At 38.3% G+C, this 25,031-nt stretch overlaps 1 protein-coding gene across 8 annotated transcripts in view; it reads right to left on the bottom strand.

The window, feature by feature from the left end:
- Window positions 1-25,031, bottom strand: part of ST18 (ST18 C2H2C-type zinc finger transcription factor) — a 185,699-nt gene that overhangs the window by 147,969 nt on the left and 12,699 nt on the right. The gene's annotated exons all lie outside the window — the stretch shown is intronic.

Genomic DNA, 25,031 nt, shown 5'->3' with positions numbered 1-25,031 from the left:
AAGCATGCAGGAAAAGATCTGTGCCATAGGAGCAGAACCTCTTCCTTTACTCCCAGGATTCCAGTACTACTTCCATAGTTCTTTAGTTAATCATTTTCAATAATCATATGTTCTTGGGCAATTAAAGAATACTTGAAGCGGTATCGGGGGTGGGGGGAGGATGACAGTGGAAGGTCAATGCTGCCCCATCCAATGTAGAGGTGAAGGAAAACCTTTTTTCATTCCAAGGGCCACATTCGTTTCTCAGCAACCTTCTGGGAACTATAGGTCTGTGGTGGGTGGGGTCTGAGACAGATGTGGTTGGGGCAGTGAATGTAAATTTTACACTTCCAGAGTAGGCTAGTTTCATCACACATTCACATACAACTCTCTACATTTAGGCAGACAAGAAGCAGTATCAGAACTCAAGGACACTTTCCATCCACGCAAAAGCGCTCAAGGGGAATGTAAAGCTGGGGAAGGGTAGCAGTATAGAGATAGTCCTGAGCACCAGATACAGAGGTTTGGGGGCCATCATTGGCCCCCAAATCTGAGTTTCCCCACCCCTGCAAAATATGAAGTCAGAAATACTACCCAGAAAGTACTGGGATTTAAAACTGCCACTCTTCTATTGGCACTACACAAGAGTTTGCTAGATTAATGTTTGCAAGCACCTAAATCAGATTATGTTTGAACATGTATTTATATGCAAATATTGTTGTTACATTTGTACTTCTAAAATAGGATATTGGAGCCAAAAAATAAGCATTCTGCATTCAAGAGGAATCAGATCATGCCAAATAAATAAATAAACAAATAAACAAACAACACCGGTTTCTAAATAATACTGAAAATCAGGTCATGAATTTTATTCAGTGCCCATGCACTTGGAAGTAGTAGGCCCAAAACATCACCTACTCCCCAAAATGGAACCATGCCTTCGATCAGCGATGGGGATCCTGTGGCCCACCAGATGTGGTTGAACAAAAACTCTCATCATCCCGACCGCTCACTGACTACACTGTCAAGGGCTGATGCGAGTTGGAGTCCCACAGCATCTGGAGGGCCACAGGTTCCCCATCCCTGACTTCCAAGCGATGGTTGCAGACATAAATTGACAATCTAAAAGTGTGAAACAGCTATAATCAATCATCACATGCTAAACTGCCATGGATCATTGTCTCTTATCACCTTGGACAACTATACACCCGTCTGAGCCCAGCTGAGGAAGGATAAGCCTGAGACAATTTGACTATCACTGAAGCTATTTTTTTGAGAATTCAGTCAACATTTTTTATAGCAAGGTACAATAAATGCTTGATTCAAACAAATGCCATTTTGTCTCTTAATACTTAAAAATCACCCCATGACTAATAGCATTAAAGCAGTATGAGAAACAGCCCCCTTTCATGTGTCTGTTTCAGCAAATTATCACATGGGTGTGATTTTTTCTGTACCTAAGAGCAGACATGGTATTAAAGGGTGCCGTATCTTTTACCAATTGCTCGATAGAAAAACTGACTCAGGCATTTCTCCTTCCACTAGAAAATAGCTGGCATGTTATTTCAAAGTTTTCAAAAAGGAGGAGGAGGAGGAGGAGGAGGAGGAGGAGAAAAAGGAAGTGCTTACACAATTGATGATGCTATTGCATGGATATAGGGAAACAGAAATAACCAACTTAGGAGTTGCTTGTGAAAGTGGCCACAGAATGTAGAAGGTAATTACAGTATGGCTAACAGAAATCATAATAAAACCAACTAAAGGAACAAGCTAGCAAATAAAAATAATGGCAGTAAAAAATATAAAAGAAGCAGAAGAGTAACTAACATATCAGCTAAGGCCCGGTGAACCTCTAAAGGCCAAAAGTCTTTCTAAACAAGCATAGCTTAATGCTGCAGTCATGCTCAGTTAACTAGTGATACTGCCAAAACCTGAAATTACTCCATTCATAAGTCAAATTTGCTAGGTTTACTGTCAAATAATGTGCCATGAGCCCTGGCAATGAAATTTAATATTTTCATAATTAAACCAAGATTGGTTATGAGTTAATTTATATTTTCTGTGTCTGAGAACATAAGAAGAGTGATGCTGGATCAGACCAAAGGCCCCTCTAGTCCAGCATCATGTTCACATGGTAGTCAATCAGATGTCAAAGGGAAACTTGCAAGCTGGACATGAGTACAATAGGACTCTCCCCATTCATGTTCCACAGCAACTGGTGTTCAGAGGCATACTACCTTTGATGTTAGAGTTGTACATAGCCATCATGCCTAGTAGCTCATGAATTTGTCTGGTCCCTCCTCCCAATTTTTACGCCATACTAGTGGCCATCATTACATCCTGTGGCATGAAATTCAACAATTTAACTAATTACTATTTTTGATGAGGTAAGCTTGCCCATACCTAGTTTTAACTGTAAATAATGTTACCAGCATCTTCTCTGCATGTCTCTGCTGAGAACTGTAAACAGGATGCCTATTAGAGTTCCATAAGTATTTTTAAAGGATGCGGCCCATCTGCCAATCAAGAAATTATGAAGACGTCCAACTATTTTATGGGAGCAAGTGAAATTTCCTATCATCATTCACTAGGTCCGAACTTGGATTGATGGCAAAAAAAGACACACTGTATAAGCATTAAGGGGAAGGTATCCAGAAAAAAGTTATTACAGTAATCATGTAACACTTAGATGGCTGTGAAGATGCATAAAATATTATTGTAAAACAAATTTTCAGTGTCATTCAAAGTGGAATCAAGTAATGCTGAAAAGTGCTAGGTTCTGCATATGGTTTACCATTCTACTGCATTGGGCCTCTCTCTTGTAGTAGTAGTTTTTATTTTGGTTTTGTGGGGTTTTTTAAGGCAATGTACTGTGCTTCTTTGATATGGACGAATGTAAATAGGTCTTTTCCCAAATGGAAGAGACTACTTATTGATGTTGTGAGGTCAGTCCTTTCCACTTTGGCCTTACTAATTCAATTTGTTTTAGTCATTCTCAGGCTGGAGAGTTCCATCACTAAAAAAGAGAGACGTCACAGGATGTCACTGTCTTTTCCGCTTCATTGTTGATTTGCTGTCCCCATGCAGTGTTTGTGCTTCATTGCCATGGTTTAATACCATGTGAGAAATAGAAAGTGAGAAAATACTGCTTGACAGCTTCTGTCACAGCATCATCTCTTCATATAATATTCACCTCCGCAGCACAGTCCGGCATTGTTATTTAGGCTGCATCTGCACTACAACACCTGTGTATCCACCAGTTTGGATAATTGCACTGTTGGCTTTGCCTGGAAAACATACCCACTGCAACTGCTTCTAAGAAGCAGTGGGTTACACAAGCACTTCCTCTTGTCACAGTTATGGAATAACTTCATTGGAAAAGTTTATACACGCAAAAGAAAGATAAAGGCAAAACTGTAAAAATTACCTCTGTGTGGCTTAGTAAAATAGTCACTGAGTTTAATGACAAAGTTTTTAATAGCTCTCGTTTATGAAGATTAGATAAATAATAGCAATGAGCACAGAATATGTAATGAAAGATAATACAAAGATAATATAAAGCCGTGGTTTAGTGTTACACGGCTAAGCTACAGCAAGCCTTAGGATGGGACACTCTTCCCACTTCTCTCTGGCATGGCCATTAGGAGATTGGAAGCATTTCCTTCCATTTTAAATTGACTATCATGTAAGATAGCCTTCCCCTTTATCCATTTTGGACTGTGTTTTACATCATTCCTAGCTACTAGCCATGCTGGCTATGGCTGATGAGAGTTGTAGTCCAATAACATCCAGATGGCATCAGCTTGGGGGAGGTTGGTTTAGAAATACACTCAAACACTATACTGTGGTCTCAACAAGCTGGTGTTGGGAAATATAGTTTCCAAGTTGGCTTGCTCAGCAAACCATAGGCAAGATCACCACTGTCAAGTTCAGACAACATTGCAGGTTGTGGTTAATATAATAGGGAATGAAAGCTTCTCAACTTCTTTTTACAGTTGTTTCATGAGGCGGGAGAAAGTCTGAGAGCCAGAGGCTTGATTAGGGTCATTTTTTTAAATTATAAACTATGATTTTTAAAACTGCTTTGAGCTGCCCCCCCCATCAAGCAGTATATATATATTATGAAATAAAATATTAAATTTAGTGTTATATTTGAACCAGCCCACTGGGCTCAAGAGTCACATACCATCATGTCTTTTCCACAAAGAAAAGACTTACATTTCCCCATTAATCCTAAACTCATATTTCAGTATGGGCTTCTTGCTCTAAATGCTCACTTGCAAGAAGAATTGTTAAGTATCCAAATATGCAATATTAGATTCAGAAATTGTAACTGGGGAAAAAATATCCCCGTCCAAAAAAAAATACTCTGGAACAATGATTAAACATTACATGATTTAAAAAAAAACTAGCAAAATTTGTCTTGGTAATTTGTCAATACTTGAAGTTTGTTTTATGGAAAGGGGAGAATTGGAAAATTAAGCTGCACATTGCTAAAATCAATCCATAATATATCTGAGTCTTGCTAGAGGTCATGCAAAATTGTTCCAAAGGGATATACAATTATGTCACTGAACTGTTGATTTGTATTCCATTCACTGTGTTCTCTCTTTTTTTGCATTTATGTCCCTGGTATTGAGATGTTTGGAATATATAAGAGCGAAGACCTGCATTTTTCTTTCCAGTAACATAGTGCGGGTGGCGGTGATGGGAAATTAATTATGCATCTTGAATACTCTGTAGATATTATTAGTATTAATAACACAAGTACAATATATAAAACTACTACGGTATCTAATGACAAGACCATTAAAATGACAGGAATATAGTGATAAGAGTTGCATCCAATGTCTTCATGTGTACAATTACTATACATCTATGAGTGTCTGTATGGTTTAGAATAGGTCAGCATTCTCATTATGGACACTAATTTTAGGATACTGAAAATTGGTCATAATAATTTACTTTGTCCTTGAAAACAATTTATGGTAACTCAGTTTGGATCTTTTTTTCCTGTGTGAGTCAGTATTAGTGTGCAGCAGTGCTCAGGGTACAGATTCATTTGCCAAACAGAGGTTTGGTTCAGCTCCCAGTTGAAGTTACTGCAGTAAACATTATTTTGCTTGTTCCTGGAGGTTTCATATAAATATCCAAGAGCCACCAATGAATTTCTTTCCTTTCTTCACAGGCCATGTATGAGGTTCAAAGTGTGATATTGTGTAGAGTGAGGAACCTGGTAAATATCAACAATGCACTACTGCACACTTACTTTAAACCTGATAGAAAGGATGGGTCATTTTAAAAAGTGTCATCTGGAGATTATATAACAAGATATCCAGTTGCTTTCCTTTTCTAATTTTTCAAGGGCAATTTTAAGCCAGGGCCATTTTCCTAATGAAATATGATAAGCGCTATGGCAACTGTAGGCACCATTGTCTTGCTGTGAACTAATGAAACACGTTTCTCCTATGGTACTGTTATTTCCAGTTTAAATTCACTCAGGAATGCAACCTGAGCTATTGCCACTCTTCTTCTCTCAATTTTTCTTCGTTTTAAAAGAAATAATTTTATAGGAAGAAATATTCCCAGCTCCTCTCTCTCCTGCAGCCACCTCCCCCTCCCTCATAAAAAAAACCTTTTCCAGGGGTAGAAATGCAAGAAGGCTTTGTTTTCTGCTCTTCCCTGCATTCATTGTATTCAGCAGTGCTTCTGTTCTGCTGCAGGTCATCTTCTGTTGAAAACATTATTATTCTTCAAAAATGTGGCAAAGGTACTTAAATAATGTTGTCATTATGTTGTTCTACCCCATTCATTTCAATGCAAAGAAAACACAATTCAAATAACATTTTTTTTTTAATGTGTTTTTTAAAAAATGTAATCAATTACACATATTTAACAGACAGAAAATGGATTGACTTCCATTCCAGACATGGGATGAATAAATCAACACTATCAATTTCTTCTCCCATTTCCTTAAGAATTCTCCACCATATCTAATGAGATACAGGGAGGTCGCAGGTCTTTGAGGAAATGAAAGCAACAGATGTACTTGGAAAGTTTGGCACTGCCTGATTTGCCTTGAGACGACTTGTTAATGGCACACTGACTCAGGAGAACAAAGAAGACCCCCACATCAACCTAATCTGCCTCAATATTTGGGATACATACATCATCAAACATATAGCTCTACTAATGTCATTTGTTGGTCTACTGCTAACATCAATTGGCATCCCAGCATAATTCACCCCAAATCACCAATTCTACTTCTACACCATGATCTGTTTGTGAACAATGGATTGGGCATATGTACTTAAGAGTTTTATGTCCACCATGCCACGTTCCGAGTTCCAGGTCTCCTTCCTTGCTGCCCTAGAAGCTATTATCTTTGCCACAGTTTGACCCTACAGAAAGTGAAGTAATAATGTAAGATATGAAGAGTGTCTCTCTCACTAATTACCAAAGTCATCCCCTTTACCCACCCTGACATGCCTGGAATTAAGTGGTGGGCTTTTAGGTCATGGGTTGTGACACACAGGCAGCTAGTTTAGCTGCAGAACTTTAATCTGCCCCACCAAATATTTTTGCTTTTTCCTACTCCCTTCACTTAGAGAATATGGTTTCAGTAATACATAATAGGTTATTTTTCTGCATAGTCTTTGTTGACAATACTGAGAAGATTATCTAAGTCATTGTCCCATCTCAAAAGAATAATTAGTCATCCTGCTGGTTGAGAAAAAGAAAACATATGAGATTATACACGCATGTCTTGCTCATCTTCCTGTAGGTGGTTTCTTCATTAGGCTGACTTACGCTAACCCCTGTTAGCTATGTTTTATTTCTCACAGGAACAGGATGACCTCCAGTCTATAGATTTATTATGAACACAATGAATTGGAAATATAGAGGAATCATATGTAAGAGACTTTTTTATTATTACTCTGGATTTGATGGTGGTAAATGACTTTGTATACATCACCATAAGCTCTTGCTTGTTGGTGTTTTTTTGTTTTTTGTTTTTCCCACTTATGGTCAACACTAAATTGAGCAAGTTGCACCTTGGGGTGATAAATGAGTCATTAATAATATGGAATTGTGCCAGGTGTGTTTATTGTGTTTATGACAATTCACACAAATCTAAAGAATGGAAATTTCTAATCTTCACATAACAGATGGATTTAAGGCTGGGTTTCCTAGCCAGGGTTATTTTAATAGGAAGATTCTTTTTTCAAAAAGGGGGTGGAGGGAGGAAAGTTATTTGATCAAGTCATTAAGATTTTAAATGATGTAGAAGAATTCAGGCACATTGCTGGTGATTACTTCTTTCATTTGGGAATAACTGCTATGGTAGATGAGGGAGGACAAATGTAGATGGTTCCTGGAACATCCATTGGATTCCTTCAGAGAGACTGGTATGGAATACTATGAAGTCATTTGCTACCAGAGTTCCTCAACAGTTGTGACTTATTTTCCATATATGGAGGTTGCATATTGATGTACCCCTCTCTTAATGTATTTTTCATGCTGGCCAATATTTGATGCATCAAAAAGGGATCAGATTATCATGTAATTCTTCTAGTGATCCGCAGAGCGCTTTATCTTAATGCTTTTGCTAATAAATAGCAAGAATACTAATTTCTATAAATGATCAGTTTATGCTGCATAATTAAATGGGATCTCAAATATATTGTATGTTGTATAAACTGTAAGCACCATTGCTTAAAATGACTTTTAAGTATCTTTCATAAAATAATCATATCAGGTACCTGGTTGCCAGTTCATTTCTGGATCCTGTTCAAAGTGTTCACATTAGTATTTAAAGTCCCAAATAACCCAGTCCCCAAAGATCTGAAAGACTGCTTCATTCCCTGAATAATCTTTTAGACATTAAGGTTAGCAGAGGGGGTCCTCTTGGTAGTTCTGCAGCCCTCAGAAGCTCAGCAGGTGGTAGCTCAGGAGAGGGCATTCTCTGTGGCAGCCCCTAAATTGTGGAATCCCCTCCCCCACAGAGCTATGTCTGGCAACTTCATAATATATTTTTTGGCAAATGCTGAAGACACAACTTTACTCTGGCCTTTGACATTTGAGATGTGTGTTTTCAGGGCTCACCCTATTCCTGTGTCTTTAATCTGTTGTAACCTGCCCTGGGTAAATGATGATGATGATAATAAAAAAAATTATTTATACCCCGCCCTTCCTAGTTCAAAAACTGGGCTCAGGGTGGCTAACAACAAATTTAAAACACTTAATTGTAAAAGCAGCATAAAATACAGTATAAAAACATGAATAACAAAACAATTCAAAATTCAGAAATCAATTTAGGGAAAATAAGCATTATATAATCCCCAGAGCTAGCTGGCTGAATTGGTCCTACTTGGGCCAGCGGGGAGACCAGGGGAGAATTAGCTGTGGGGTCTCAGAGCGGGTGGTCTTCATAAAGGGGAGGGAAGAGAAGGGAAATAAAAGATCAGGCTGATTTCAAATTAAAGGCCAGGTGGAATAGCTCTGTCTTACAGGCCCGACAGAAGGAGGTTAAATCCTGAAGGGCCCTAGTCACAAGGAACAGAGTATTCCACCAGGTCGCAACCATCACTGAAAAGGCTCTGGCCCTGGTGGAGGATAGTCTGACTTCCATAGGGCCCAGGATCTCTAAACTATGGTTATTCATGGACCTTAAGGTCCTCTGTGGGGCATACCAGGAGAGGCGGTCCTGTAAATTCGAGGGCCCTAAGACCCCCCCCCCAAATGGTATAATGATGAATGATGATGATAAATTGACAGCTTTCAGTGCTGAGATAAAAGTGTTACTCTGTACACCTCATCAGACTCAAATATAAATTGGATAGATAGTTGACCCTTTGGGTTCCTTCCAACACTACAGTTTCATGAAATATGTCATCATGATTCACATATAGCCCACACCAGCACCACCTTGCAATTGAAATTTGTTAATAAATTCACTTAATGCTTTCCCACTTCAGTCATTTGCAATCATCTGCAATTGTTCATTTTCAGAGAAAATTTGCTAACCTTCCAGAAGCTTCCTTTGAACATTTAAGAGATGTTAAGCAGTACATTTAAAAAACACCTCACATTTTTGTCGGATTGTTCAAAAAAAAAAAAAACCCAACCTCTGAACTTTACTAATCTTATCCATCAAAATATATACAGCCAGTGAAAACTGACAATTTTTACAAATGTCTTGTGTGAGAGGTTCTCACACATAATGACTTGTGTGAGAGTTTCATCAGAGGCACAGTCATGCCACCCTCCTAAAACAAGTAGTGATATCAGTCAAATATGAGGGAAAGGGTTAAGATCAGTTCTTCTCAAGGTTGGATTGAAATCTGAGCTGGAGAAGAACTTAAATCTTCCCTCCTCTTTCATACCTATATGCTCAACTCCAAATCCCTTCTCTCCCTCATGCACATACTTGGCTTGCTGCTCTGGCAGAGGCAGGGCATCAAATGAAAGGAATGCAGTCTCTCCCCCACCCCCCACCCCCCAATGCCTGGTATGCTGTGACAGTGGTGACCTGGTGCCAGAAGTGTTGGAAAAAATAAAGATATCTATCAGTAGCCCTGGGAAAACTACATCTCTCGGGATTCCTGCTACCTAGTGCACAGTTATAGCCACTTACCACACACTAGTGCCAGGGAGGGAAGGGAGGGGAGAGAAAGAGAATGTCCTGTTTTCCTACATTGTGCTGCCCTGCAACAAGGGAAATATGCTGGAGAATGGAGGGTGGTGGGCAGATAGGTGTGTTGGAGATAGGGCTTTTGGAAGCTGAATGAGCTTTATTATTATTATTATTAATATTAATATTAATAATAATAATAATTGAATTTATATACCACTCTATAACCAAAGGTTTTAGACTTCATTACAGTCCTAGTGACATCATCAGACACGCAATAGGCTCTGATTTGGCTCAAAACTAGGCTTGGAACACAGCCAACTATTTTCTTAGTTTCTAGGAAAATAGTAAGATTTATTTAAAGAAAAATTTTGAGCCTGCTTGAGGCAATCTGCCCCATTTCTAAAAATAGGCCACAGGCTACTGTACAAAATTGAGATCTGTGCTCATGCTGCAAACTGCCCATGCATCCTGCAAAGTTCTAGCCCAGGTTAAAAATGAGCAACATACTCACTATGGGCATAGTAGTCTCTCTACAGATGGCCTCAATACTGATATAACTGGGTCCACTACTTTCACCTAAATGCATACAATATGGTCTTTGACTGACCTTCTGTTTTGGAGCAGAATCTGCTAGAATACTGATGTTAAACAGAGAAGGAAGCAGAAGAGAAGATAGATGTTGCAGCAGCTGGCATAATAAAGGGATGTAATTCATGAGGCGAGGAAAGAGAGTGATTTACAGCCCCAAACTGCAACCCAGTTAAGTCAAAGTATTTGGATTCAAGTCAATTTATTAAATCCACAGGACAAAAATAAATGCTAATACTTGTATGTAACTGGGTTGTGGGGATAGCACACCCAGGGCTTGTCTATATAGATGAAAATGGTGACAGGAAACTTTCATTGCTCTGCAAGGTTGCAATAGTGGCAGCAGTAACAGCAAGGTCATTCTGCATGAAGTATAGTACTTCAAAACAACTTATGAGGATTGTGTGACAAGTTTCTGTCATAGCCTAATGGACCACCTTGGGCACTAAGCTCTACTCAGCACTTACAAGGGACTTCAGAATTGGCTTACAGGTCCCCAGAAAAGCTAAATACAGCTCTCATTCTAACACACACACAAAAATGGGAACAAAGGCACTATAAGCTTTCTAAACTAGCATCAACTGTCTTAACTGAAACTTTCTAGTGTCAGATGACTTCCCTACTTCATGTTGATAAGGTAGTTCTTATATCAAGGCACATCACAAATTATCACCAGTCTTGTGCAAATATATCCTCTGCCTTTCACGCACTGCGTAAAATACTAAATTTTCTTATTTTAAAATCACTTGCTCCACCTTGTTATCATAATATGGTATGTAGTGAAGGTGTCAGGATAGGACTCAAGAGACCCAGATTCAAATCCTCGCTCTGCCCTGACCCTCATTGAAGCTACATTCAGATGTGGGATTTATTGCATTAGTTTCAATGGTTATGATGCTCATGTTTCTGTCCCAAGTTCTAACATTCCTCTCACAATGCAGTTACTGATATGTTACGGAACTGTGGCATTTTGAGCAATATACAGTCATGTTATACTAAATTCTAAACAGCAGGAAAGAACTATTGGCCAGGGTACCACTCTAAATTTTAGAATGCAATTTCAGAATGCAAAACTCACTCAATTTTCCAGTTTAACAGGGTTGCAAATGAATGTTTTTCTTGAAAAAATTAACATGGAAATAATCCCTACATTTCCACTAGATTTACTGAAAAAGTTTTTTATGTCCTGTGAAAGATCACATAAAACACAGAAGTACTAAGATAAGGAAGCAACCAACAGGAAAATGGAATAAAGTGCTGTCTGAGTGCAGCATGGGGACTTTGGCTGAGTTACCATCTCTCAACTGGACTAAGCTCAAAGGGTTCTTATGAGCATAATGTGGGTGTACCAAACTATGTGTGGCTCATTGCAGAAGGTAGAGTATAAATGCAATTTAAAAGCATAAGAGTACCCCACATATACTTCCTTCAACTCTCTCTATTAGTCATTACCTTTCAAATTGTCTTCCTACTCCTGACAACTTTCTGCTTATTCAAATGGCTTACAAAGATTTATTATTTTCCTCAGGCTTCCTCAAATTGATCTTCCTTTGTGCTACTCCTTTTTCTCTTTTAATGATCAACTTTCATTCCATCCTTCTTGTTGTGTTTTAGGTTACAAGCCTCTGAGCATCACCTGTTCCCCGTTGTCTACTTATAGGTGTTATCCAAATTAATAATGATATATCTTTAGTAATTTTAGCTGTTTTACACTGTTTTCAATATTGTATAATATTGTGTTTGAATACTAATGTTGTTTTGTAACTCACCCCAGGACCTTAGGATGAAAGGTACATAATAAATTGGAAGAAGAAGAAGAAAAAGTAAATGGGGTTCAAAATAACATGCATTGTGAAGGACTTAAAGACAATACAAAGCTGATCAAACAATTATTAATAAAACAGTAGTACGTTCTAATATTCAAACGCTATAGAACATTCCATTTAAATAAAACAGGTCAGTCCTAAAATATCCTGGAAAAATCAATCTCTATATGAAGAAAAGTTGATGATTAAATTTTATTGAGTCAAATCTTTCATTGCACCATATTTCAGTGCAAACAAGTATATTTATTTTGTTTTTCTCATGAGGAGTAGATTATAGATATATCAAGTACTTGGGCACAATCATCATATAGTACATATTATTGCAAGAGTCATTTCTGCAAAAGGTTGCAGAATCTTGCCAATAAATGGACTGACTAGTCAAACTCAATTAACTTTGAACAACTGATATGTTGTTGTTGCTTTTAAAAAAGATAAAAAAGGTTAGTTATGGGAACAGCAGACCATCTTTTTTTTAAAAAAGAAGCCATTTTCAAAAACATTGTTGAACAAGTTTTTATGATTTTCAATTACAATGCTTATGCTCAAAATTCAAAAATATAATATAAAATAAACTTAAACCAAATTTACACATGTTGACATTTGCATGTGCTGCTTTGAAGCACTGAGCATTCTGGAGTGTCCTGCTGTGTCCCCTACAGAGTCTCCATCACTATCATCAGTCATGCATAAAATAATTGTTTTTCGGCTTTTACAATGGGACCAAGAAAACCCATGCATTCTGTTTGAAATGAAAATGAAGGGCAACATCCTTAATCACATCATGAAGGGTCAGCTGTTGTATTCCAAACATGTGTATCAGTACTTGAGTGGAAAACAAACCCTCCTAACTGTAAGGCTTTCTATTCTGAAAATTAGGCTATTACACAATTACAGGTTTGTTGTTTCTTAGTATGTATATATTTTATTTCCTATACCTCTAAGCCACTGTCTAAGACTGTAGCTTTCCCAAGGAGGCTTAGGTCAGTAACATATATACAATTTTATCAACAAGAAACATTAAAGCATACATTTCAAATGCCAATAAAACCGCCACTTTAAATAAACCCAATTTAATAATATACAATAGTCAGCAACACAAACTCTAGCAGCAGCCCACTGTACAATAAAACCTTAAATTAAAAGTCAAGGAAAACAAATCTTAGTAACATGTGCTAGGAATAAACTACAGCTGGCAAACAAAATTAGCATTTTCTGTAAGCTAGATAGTGTGGGTGGTGGAACCTTGTAACAAAGATGGCCTTATTAGATGCAAGGCAGATTTTGGCATTGTCATGATTGCTATATCACACACACACACACACGTCTACAGCCAAGTTTTATGTAGGAATTCTTTCTGAAAGATGCCAGAATTAAACTGATTTTTCTTGACTGACTTCTAATTAATGCACAATATGGATAGGGCAGAAATTGGGTTTCACCCTGAATTACATGATCAACTTTTTGCTGTCTGAGAAATTATGTAATGTAACAAACATACCAGGGAATATATAGCCAATCTTCGGTCACAAATGTTACTGTTATCAAATGGAAGGCTAAACAAGCTTTTCAGATATGAACACAGACGCTCAGAGTGGATAAATGACACCCAAATGCTCAGGTTTGTTTCTAACTTTGAGCCCTGGCTAAACTAATGGGCTAAAAGGCTTTGAAAGAATATTCAATTTTAGAAAGGCAGCGAAGAAATCTAAGCCATCATGCTGAAACTGCACACTCCCAGAGGAAACAATGTATCCCAAAGCAACTGAATTTATTGGTGGTGATTGCAGATAATTGTTTTAGGATTTCAGACACAGGCTCTTGCTCTGTGGAAAGCTCATTTCTAATCTTGGGTCTGCCATTGTGTAGCTTGCTAACTGCAGCGTCTGAAGTAGCCAGCGCTGACAGCACCATTTTGAAAGCTGTGTACCTACCTACCAATGCAAATTGCATGGCATGTCTGGAAGGCCCCTTCTTAATTTGTTATAAGAGAGAGAGAGAGAGAGAGAGAGAGAGAGAGAGGTGTTAGGACTTGACACAATCTAGAAACTGTGCCCTGCTGTTATGTATATCAGACTACTTCTCCATCATCCTAGGCATAATATTAAAGCACATGTGATAGTGCTGAGGGAAAAGCACTTCTTCATTGACTTGGGGAGCAGTGGTAGAGCTACCACCATATCTGAAGCCCTGTCACTCACACCAGCCGGGGCAGAAGCAGCTGCAGAACTAAAAAACAGAACAAGGAACAGTTTAACGTCTTCCTTTATCGTGACATCAGCAATTTTTGGACTCTCCACTGTAGTGCTTGTAAGAACTTTACTATTATTATTTAGAGCTAAGCTATGCCTTCAGGTTGGGTAAAAAAGGGGTGGATAAAGTGATGTTCAGTTTGTCATTTTTGTATGTGGAGTACGCATGCACATTCAGCTGCCTAATGCTGTCTGCATCACCCAAGTCATAGTACTCAGAGAGATAAGACAGAGTCACTGCACTGTCTGGAGAAGTCACTTCCTGATTCGCATGCAGAAGCCGTTTTCAATGGAGCCCCACAACAGAAGAGCACAGCTGTATTGAGGCAGCACTGGGTGTTGAAATTTTGTGCCCCTAACAATTTTGCACCGGGGCAACCACCCCTGTGTCCCTCCATGCTACGCCACTGTACAGTACTTCTTCACACATCACATAGTGAAATAGTGCAATTTGCTGCTGCAAGCTAAAATGGTGGGCATCAACTTGGATAGCTTTATTGGGCAGGGGGTAGCCAAATTCCTGAATGACAACACTATCAATGGTTACTAGCCATGATGGCTGTGCATTCCCTCCTGCATCAGAGGGGTGATGTCCTTAGGTCTGAAACATTATTGGGTCTGAAATACATCAGGGGCAAACACCGAAAAGCTTCAGGAGTTCGATGCTCTGTTTAAAAAACACACCGTGTGAACAACAGGTAGAAATTCCACACAAAAATGGCTTGCACATAATGATGGTATATCATTATGTGTAATCGTAAGGAGCTGCTATTTGGATATGGGCAATGGCACTGTGCAAGTGTATGAAACCTCATCTGTAATGTTTTCCTGACATTAACTTCCCGTAACCTAATGCATATCAACTCTTCACAGAACGGTCTACCACCATGAACTTTTGTTCTAATATTATTCACAGAATACTATTTCCACACCAAAATACTGTTAGGGTCTCGTGGCTACAAGAAAACTCCATTTACTTTGAATAATAATAGCACTTGAAAGTGTCTGAATGGATTTCAATATGCACTTTACACTGATGGCTGTGGTGAAACTGCTTATAGTGAAATTATTGGGGGGGGGTCCCCCTAAAAGATGGCTACAGCCTTTGTAAAACATTCCTGTTTAATAATATGCTTAATGTTCCCAAACATTTCTTGTGAAATCAGAAGAGCAAGTTTATTTTGCATTTGTTCTTTGCATTTACCTAACATATGTGGTCCTCTTGTCCATTTCAAATATATTGGTATATTACAGCACTGAAGTACGTAAGTAAAGAGGCTGAATACTATCCTGCAAGACTCAATATGTTACACTTGTAGATTATAAATTTAGCTTAACTCTTTCACATGCTGTTTATCCCTAATGTTTAGTACAGGTCAAACGTTTCCATCATGAACATACAGTAGTACCTCGGGTTAAGAACGTAATTCGTTCTGGAGGTCCGTTCTTAACCTGAAACTATTCTTAACCTGAGGTACCACTTTAGCTAATGGGGCCTCCAGCTGCCACCACACGATTTCTGTTCTCATCCTGAAGCAAAGTTCTTAACCTGTGGTACAATTTCTGGGTTAGCGGAGTCTGTAACCTGAAGCATCTGTAACCCGAAGCGTCTGTAACCCGAAGTGCCACTGTATTTCTGAATTTTACAATGTATCTTACTCTACCACCCCCCCCCCAAATAAAATCCCTGAAATACTTAGCTAATGGTATGGTAATTGCCACTGGGTTCAATGGGGCCAACTACCAGGGCAGTGTGTAGTTTCCAGCACCTGGTATTCATCAGAAGCATTGCTGCCTCTGATCATGAAGGCACAACATAGCCATCATGGCAAGTAGCCATCAATAGCCTTATTCTCCATCAAGTTGTCCAATCCTCTTTTAATCCGTCTGTTGGACATCACTGCCTCATGTAGGAGGGAGGTCCATTGTTTAACTATGCACTGTTTGAAGAGGACTTTCTTTTATCTGTCCTGAATCTTCCACCATTCACTTCATTGGATGTCCATGAGTTCGAGAGGGAGAAAAACTTCTGTATCCACAAGGAGTGTTAGTGCAGACAGAGAGTAATAAAAAGGCAGAATGTAACCTCCCAAAAATCTTGCTAATTTTCATGAATTTTTTTATCTTTAATACTAAGGTGCAACACATATAGTTGCACATAGCTGCAGATTTTAGTTGCTTCAGATGCCTTTTAAAGACATATTTTTGAACAGGCTTCCCCTAGCCCAGTGATGGCAAACCTTTTAGAGATCAAGTGCCCAAACTGCAACTCAAAACCCACGTATTTATCGCAAAGTACCAACATGGCAATTTAACCTATATACAGTATCTCATTTTTTCCTGTGTGTTTCACATTTCTTCTTTATGACTGCTGTTGTAATAAATAATCCTTCATAAAAGTTATTGCATTACATTCTTCATTAAATTATCTTTCCATTGATATATAATTTTATGGTATAACTCAGTGCTTTTTTTCTTTTAAAAAAATGTTTAGGGGTACTCTCATTTTGACTCAAGAAAATCACCACCGGGGAAAAATAAATACAGTGAATTTATTCTCCCGTTAAATTCACAAAATGTTTAAGGGTTTGCATCCCCCTGTGTCCCCACAGGAAAAAAGCACTGGTATTACTCCAAAACAAAGTGGTGTTATGAGCCATCCAACCTTGGAAATACATTTTTTTCCCAGAAGGTTCCAATTCTGGCCACTTGTGTACACTGAAGGGCTGTACTAAGAGCCACCCTCTCCCAATTTTTAATATGAGATAATAATGATTGTCTGCGTGTGCACATACAAATAAATATAAATAAACCCAGCCAGATGGGCGGAGTAAACATTTGTTGTTGTTGTTGTTGTTGTTGTTGTTGTTGTTGTTGTTGTCGTCATATTTTGCCATTTCTTTGGCTGCTGTTTGATCACAGCCTCCACGGAATGAATTTGTATGTTGGCTTCCACGGGAAAGCCCAGCAAACATGTAAACCCAGCAGCTCCTTCTTAGGTTGCCGTCTTTATATGCTTACTGACCTGGGAGTTAAGCCCTGCTGAACTCAAGGCGGTTTCCTCCTTAGTAGGAAAAAGAGACTGGGGGGAGGCCCTGGCGCATAAAAAGCCAATGCCTGCTCAGCCCCTCACTTGCTTGCCAGGCCCTGATGGTGCAGGTCCATCTCTCCTCCTCCCCCACCCCCGGCACAGAAGCTATGGCCCTACTAGGGTGACGGCGCATGTATCCACCGAGATGGCTCTGAGTGCCCTCTCTGGCATGTGTGCCATAGGTTCACCACCACTGCCCTAGCCCATAAGGTTGAACCTTGTTTTCATTTGTCTCAGTTCCCTAAATTCTTGTTTTTGTTTGGTTTTACATGCTTTTATATGAGTGTTTTACTGGCTTTATGTTGTATTTTTACGTTAATGATATGGTTTATTGTTTTTATGTTGCACACCGCTTACAGATTTGATAAATGCTACACACATGCATGCACACTATATTAGCAAAGGGATATAATGTAGAACAAAAATATTTGGGTTGGGGGAAAAACAGATGAGCTCAAGAAGGCTGTTAATATATTTTCTGAATGTAATAGGCAGTAGGGGAAATACCACAGAGCCATTTCCTTTGGTTTACATTGATGTTAACTGCATATCACCACCCATATTAATCTAAAGTAAAAGTTTCTGTAAGAATTTTAAAATGTTCTCAACCAATTGAGCCTCAGTGCCTAAACTAGGCCTTGAGATACATACAAGGCATGGATCTATTATATGCAGAAATAAAGAAGGTTATTTCTAAACTGCCAAATAAAGCTTCAGGGAAGTCTGGTTTTACTATCGGATTTTACAAAGCACTGTGCCTTAAACTAGTCCCAGATGTGCAGTTCAGGTTCGTGTACCTCATCTCTCCTTCCACCTTTATGTGAGGTGATAATATCTTTTATTCACAAACCTGGGAAAGATGTCCTTGACTGTACTAACCATAGACATTCATGTCGTTAAAGGTTGATTATAAAATTCTCCCAAGATCTGATAGATAGGGACCAATCCAGTTTTATAGAGCTTCCATTTGCACTGGGCTGCAGCCTGCCCATTTCAGCAGGCAAAGATTCCTGCCTCACACCTTGATCTTAAGAATGTTGGCCTTAAATTAACAGCCAGCACACTTGATACATATGTGCAGATTCTGTAGACATACCTGCACCCTCCTAGAAATATTACGAAATGAGAGAACACGCGGGTCCTACTTGCAGTCAGATCTGTGAGCTCAAACATTTGGAGTTGTATTCAACTAAGCATTACTCATTGTAGAACCACTGAAATTAGTGGACCTAAGTTAATAATGCCAACTCATCTCAGTGAGTCTAACTACCATCTTTACTTGAGTCTAATGTGCTGTCGAATCTAATGCACACCTCAATTTTCAGAACCTTGAAACCCCAAAAAAGTATTTGCTGGTGAATGTAAATGTGCCATCGAATCTAATGCACACCTTAATTTTCGCAGCATAATCTGGCCAAAAAAAGGTGAGCATTAGATTTGAGTAAATAAGGTAATGTTGGATGACTAATGTTGGCTACAGTTCTTTTATTGAGAGAGCTCAACTCACTTTCTCCTAGATATAAAAGTTTGCAGCTTATTGTTGTTTAGGTGGTGTTGCATTTCCCTTTGCTATTCTGCACCTGCTTTCTTTACTTTTAAAAAATTGATTTTGCAGAGATGCTTGGGGAATGTGATGTTTGCAAATTTTCTCTCGGACCAATTCTAGAACTTATCTATCCAAAGAGTTTTCCATTTCTCAGAAAGTTGCAACACAGTTCTTGTAAAAGGATCAAAACATACATTTAAATATGCATTTTGAAAGAAAATATCCATTAAAATATTAAAAGATACATTTAAATATGGAATTTGAAAGGATTTTTTTAAAAAATGCAGATTAATGTTGAATCAATGGAATGATTACTATGGAATCAGTGGCAAAGACCTACAGAAATAATGAGGGAAACAAACAGACCCACCCATCTCTATCATTTTCTCACTTAGCATATGGTGAAATCAGATGACTGCAGTATCTCAAAGTACATCTTTACATACATGGTGCTGTATTCAACTAATAATTGTGCAAACAGATGTCAATTGACATCTGCTTGCACAATGGGATTTTGATTTTGCCTCTCTTCCCTACACACTTGTGCCCCTTGCCACTCCCCATTCTACTCTAGAGGATTGAGGGAACCCCCAGAACAGATTTAGGGGATGCACAGCGGCAGAAGAGAGGAGAGAAGGTCCTGCAATGAAGGTGAAAATTTTTATGCCCATGCAAGGATATGCTTTTTACTACACTGAATATGACCCTTAGGCCCAGAAGTTTATAAATGGAGTCCAGCTCCTTAAATAAAATCTATCATTTGAGTACTTCATTTTATTTCCTCATGTTTGCTTTTTCTCATATTTGCTCTGGCCATTTATATATTTGAATTATATACTGTGCTTTTATTTCCAGTGCTTGGCTACTGCTACTGTCTCTGTTTCCTAGTTTTCCTATTTTAGCAAAAAGAAAAGAAATGAAGAAGTGCTATCCCATAATCCAGTGACAAAGCTGAACGACTATCACAACACATAGGAAGAAAGCACACATATAACCAAGGAAACAGAAATGTGACTCCTCCCCTTTAACCATCCAGCTAAATAGGGGAAGTGATGGCAAGTCACACCAGTTCAAGGAGACTTTCAGACACATTGACTTTTTTTATACAAAGATCTTCTATAGAGGAAGAGAAAGTAGCATGTCAAGTATCTGCAGGAGGAAGAGGCGGGAAATGGCCGTTTTATGTAGATGATAAAATAATGTTTCTGCTTTAACCAGTCAAATAACTTCCCTTTTTATTATAATAACCATAATTATAATGGCGTTATCATCATTAATAGCTGTATAATAGCTACATAGTTATTAATAATGAAGCACAAAATCAATTTAAATTGTCAGAACTTTTGATGTTATCCTAAAGCTATTAAGACTGCATTCCTCTGCACACCAACTGGGCAGTCTGTCCCTTCTGAGCCTGGGATCTGCTGCCTGGCTTTATTTTTCTCCTACTTTGAGGTGTCTTGAAGAGAAGAGACTGGTAGAGTGTCTTGCTGGCTCAAATGGGAAGGAAAACATTGGGAGGTTGACGGCAGTAACAGCAGTGGCAGAGGTGGATATACTGCTTGTTATGTACCGTCTGAAACAAAAACTTTTATAACCATGTGACCAAAAGAATAATGAAGATACTGTTTCCTATAGCCATGCAAAACCATATGCTGATCGTCTTATATAATTGAGAGGCTAAAAGTCAGGTATGCTAACTTAAATAAAATATTGGAGGGAGAGGGTTCAGGTAAGCCCAGCCCCACATAATTGATCACATGCTGATACACGACAAGGTCTTTTCAGTGGTGGTTCCCTGGTTGCGGAATGGGTACTTACCCCTTCCTTTGGGTGGGCAGCTGTTGCAGATCTTCACTCTTAGTTGCCAGTTCTGGGCAGCCATGAATGTAAATGGCCAGGCCCTCCCTAATTGGGGGGGGGGGGTCCATTATTATTGTCTTCTGGAGGAATTAGAAAACATTCCCATTTACCCAGGCATTTGGTGGCTGAAGAATACTGCTTCTGGCAACCTAACTGCTTTTAGGATATTTAAAAACCCTCACAATTGAAAACATCTAAAAACAGTAATTGCTTTGTTTTTTTAAGACTGTTTCAGAATGATTTTTTCTTTGTTTCTGTTTGCTACCCTGGGATCTTTGGGTGGGGGAGGGGGTGAGTGGGATATAAATTAATTCAATAAATAATAATCAGATATTTGATTGGTAATTATTTGCCTCCTTCTGCAAAGTGTACTTTTAAAAAACCTGAAATATGTTTTAGCTTCAAGCATGTCAACAGTATGAAAGCCTAGCCCAGAATACACACGTTGGAATTATCTTTGAAGGCAGAGCTATCCATGAAGGTTAGAGTATTTCCTAGTCTTACATCTTATAGCAAGGGAGGAAAACTGCTGGCACTTAAAACTGGCAGTGCTGCTATTCTTTTAAAACCCTATATCAGATTACTAATACCATGTGATGTCTTGCATAAAGCTGGATAACATACATATCAGTTTGTATCCAGTACAAAGCTTCTCATAAATAAATAGGGCTAGAGGCATGTTTTGATGGCAGAGGGCAGCATTTTGCTCTCGTCTTATTGAGAGATGGCCCTGGTTTAGTAAAGATATGTTTTGCTGGCAAAAACTCCGCTGTCATCTGGTTAAGTGCTGAGATGTTGAGACATGAAGCTCAAGCAAACATTTCAGCTTAATCTTGAAGGGAATTGATTTACTTTGTAGAATTTCAAGGCTATTTATTTTACAGCACAGCCGCTTGTTTGTCTCTGATCAGTGTGACTTACATTTTTTTTATAAAAAAAATCAAAATGGGATGCTGGAAAGGGAGGGGGAAAATAAAAAGGCAATAAAAGAAAACAGAGCCAAAGGGGGGGGGCAATAAAATAAGTGAACTCATATAAGACAAAAGCACAGATTCACACTCCTATGTTGTTAAAAAATAACTAACAATCATTTCCTTTCCTTAGAAGCAAGCTCTATTTATTTAATTGACACCGTACCTCCAACAAGGTGGGCTTGGGATCATAGCTTGGCACCCCAATGAAAATACACGGGCCAAAATCCAGGGAAATCTTTGGCTTGCACTCAAGAAATTGCAGATATACCCCAAGGTTTTTATTTCTTTTCCTCTTCCGCGATGCACGTGCAAAGGGGACAGTATTCAGCTGTTTAATGAGAGAACTCTTGAACTATAGAACTCCAGTTTATTATAAATATATGAAACTGAAGTTCTCTGGAAATACACTTAAAAACAAGTTATGAAGAGTTTTGTTTCAGTCACTTAAACTGATTCCATTGGAATCCATTTCAGCATTTATCATTTTAGAATTAATCAAGCAAAGAGGGAGGCATCCATGACATTTTTGGATTATTGGTTTGGAGTTGGAATATCTATGGTTTGAAGAATCTGTATCTTAGAAACAGTGCACCCTATCAATGAGCATACAGAAAACAGGAATGGGGAACACTACCTTAACAAACATCTAATGTTACTCTAAAATACTTCAGATTGCCTTTATTTTTGTCCTCAGCTATTACTTTTCTAGAATGCTGCCAACACTGAACCAGAAAACCCAGGACTGATAGCTTTGCAACTAAGGAAGGGTATTTTATTTCTGGCAGACCCATTCATTTGATTTATTTCATTTTTCAAGTGCCATGCTGAGCAAAAGATATTGAAGGGGGTTGGACTAGATTACCCTCATAGTCCCTTCCAACTCTACAATTCTATGATTCTATGAACATCATATTATTCACACCTTCCCGTAATATATACTTTTTTGTAAACCCTGTTCAGCTGGCTAATCAAATCACAAAATTTGGATAAATGTGAATGTTGAAGGATAGTTGTGTTTCAGTTCTCATATTGTTTCAAAAAGTATGAATTTGACAGATTCAACTTTAAATGTGAACTGAATCAGATTTCTTCCCCATCCCTCACAATAAGGTAAACAATTCAAAGCAGAAGTGGAAGCAGTTCATGTGCGTGTTTTCTTTCAAAGAGAGAAATAAATAATACATTCTGTTCTTCCACCACATACTTTTTGTTGCTTTGTCTCAAACAAAATACTGAACTGACATTTCATTAAAAAGGATGAGTAATTTATACCAGTCAGTGACATAAAAGATCAACATGTACCCGAATAATGTGAAAACACACCCAGTAAAATGTGAATCATGCTTGTAAAATGCCCAGGTTCACAATTCTTTTTACACCTACGATCTTGTAATGCATTGATAATAGGCATAGACCTGTAAATTTTGTGTGAACTTTACAATCAGCCAATAAAGTGTTCCAATTGTTTGGTAAGTTTTTCTTCTCAACTACATATTTCATAATATGGGTTGCCACCGCATGAATCCATTATCATTATCATCATCAACAACAACACTTCCATGGCCAAAATTCTTCTTCCATCCTTCTAAAATCTTTGTACAATGCAAGAAAGTAGCATGCTTGTTTCACTGCTATTCTTAACATTAAATATAACCTTTAAACGCAATATAGTAAAAAAGACGATCAAGATACTCAACAATCATCATCCAGAACTGTCCTAGTTTTTAAAATATAGATTTGCAGTCAGAAATTCCAAAGCAGTGCCTTATTTCAAGAACAGTTTAATCTCATGCTATGCTTTACTAGAGAAAGTAATAAAATAACAGTATGACGGGAAGCTTCAGCTGACTGGAAAAGGCCATAGGTTGCACCCAATGCAAGTTCTACCCAAAGTAGACCCACTGAACTGAGATGACATGACTAGCTTAGGTCCATTACGTTAATTGGCTTACTCTGTGTATGACTAGTTGGATGCAACCCTACCAATCTAGTCCAACACATTAGTTGAAAACAAGTTATTCTAAGTCAATTCCTTTTTATGCAATGATTTGAGCTCAATAGTATATTAGCATCCATAGCAATTTTCCACACAAATATCCATTATGAAATAAATGTTCTGCATGGGGAATATCAGAGTGCGTCTTACATTAAATACTAACAACAGGGCAAATAATGATGGTCCCAACCATTTGACAAAAGCTTTCCTTGTTCAAAATGTTTCAATATATTTGCAGGACTGTATCAGCATTGTGAAGCTTATAATGCAACCTTACACATGCAGGCTCAAGTAGTAATTCCTGTGAAACTAAATGGGAATGATTCCTAGGAAAGTGTGTATAGGATTGGAAATAGGAACCACAGATAGTTGAGATGTCAAGAAACTGAAATAAGCTGTTTGGGAGTGGGGAATTACACCAAAGTGCAGGATACAAAAGCCAATACTTATGCTCCAATTAGGTATGGAATATATTGTTATGAAAAGCTTGAATATGCTCCATATTGGTCATATACGTAATGACTGTCTCCAAGAACATCCTTTCTGAAGACAGTGTTAATTGAAAGATATTTTGAGGAGGCCAGCATATGAGATATAAGGAACATTTAAGCAACATCCAAGTTATTTTTTTAAAAAAATCAAAAGTTTTGAAGGCATATCATCTATGCTAGAACTTAGATCTAGGAAGCCAAGCACAGTGACAGAACTGCACATCAACATGAATCTCATAGAATTGCAGAGTTGCAAGGGATCATCTAGTCCAATGCCCTGCAATGCTGGAATCTCAGAATCCATGGCAGATGGCTATCCATCCTCTGTTTATAAGCCTCCAATGAAGGAGAGTCTACCACCTTCTGAGGAAGCCTGTTCTACTGTTGAACACCTTCCTGATGTTTGTCAGAATCTCTTTTATTCTTGCTTGAGAATGGCCATCTTATTTGTGTACTTTTTTTTTAAGATCAAGCATTCTATTCTGCCTTACAAAAAAATTGGTTTGTTCCCTCATATGGACATTAATGCAGATGTGTTGCATACAGTACCAGTGGGGGGATTCTCTGTACAGGAGGACTCAAGCCTTTTACTGGGATTCCCTCCCTGCTGCCTATGGAAGTTCTGTGGAAATTTCCTGCTACTGAATTATGGAGCTGACTAATCATGAGAAGGGAAAGTATTTTTTAATTCCCTCTGTTGCCCTAACTTTTCCCTGCAGAAGAGCCATGGTGTGCAGCATTTGGGCTGCCATCAGATTCAAACTCCTGTCTGTCATGAATCCTGTAACTTT

This window comes from Podarcis tiliguerta, assembly GCF_965153285.1.
Source record: "Podarcis tiliguerta genome assembly, chromosome: 7".
Classification (NCBI taxonomy): domain Eukaryota; kingdom Metazoa; phylum Chordata; class Lepidosauria; order Squamata; family Lacertidae; genus Podarcis; species Podarcis tiliguerta.
Note: the sequence above shows the minus strand (reverse complement) of the source record. Positions and strands in the feature narration are given on the sequence as shown.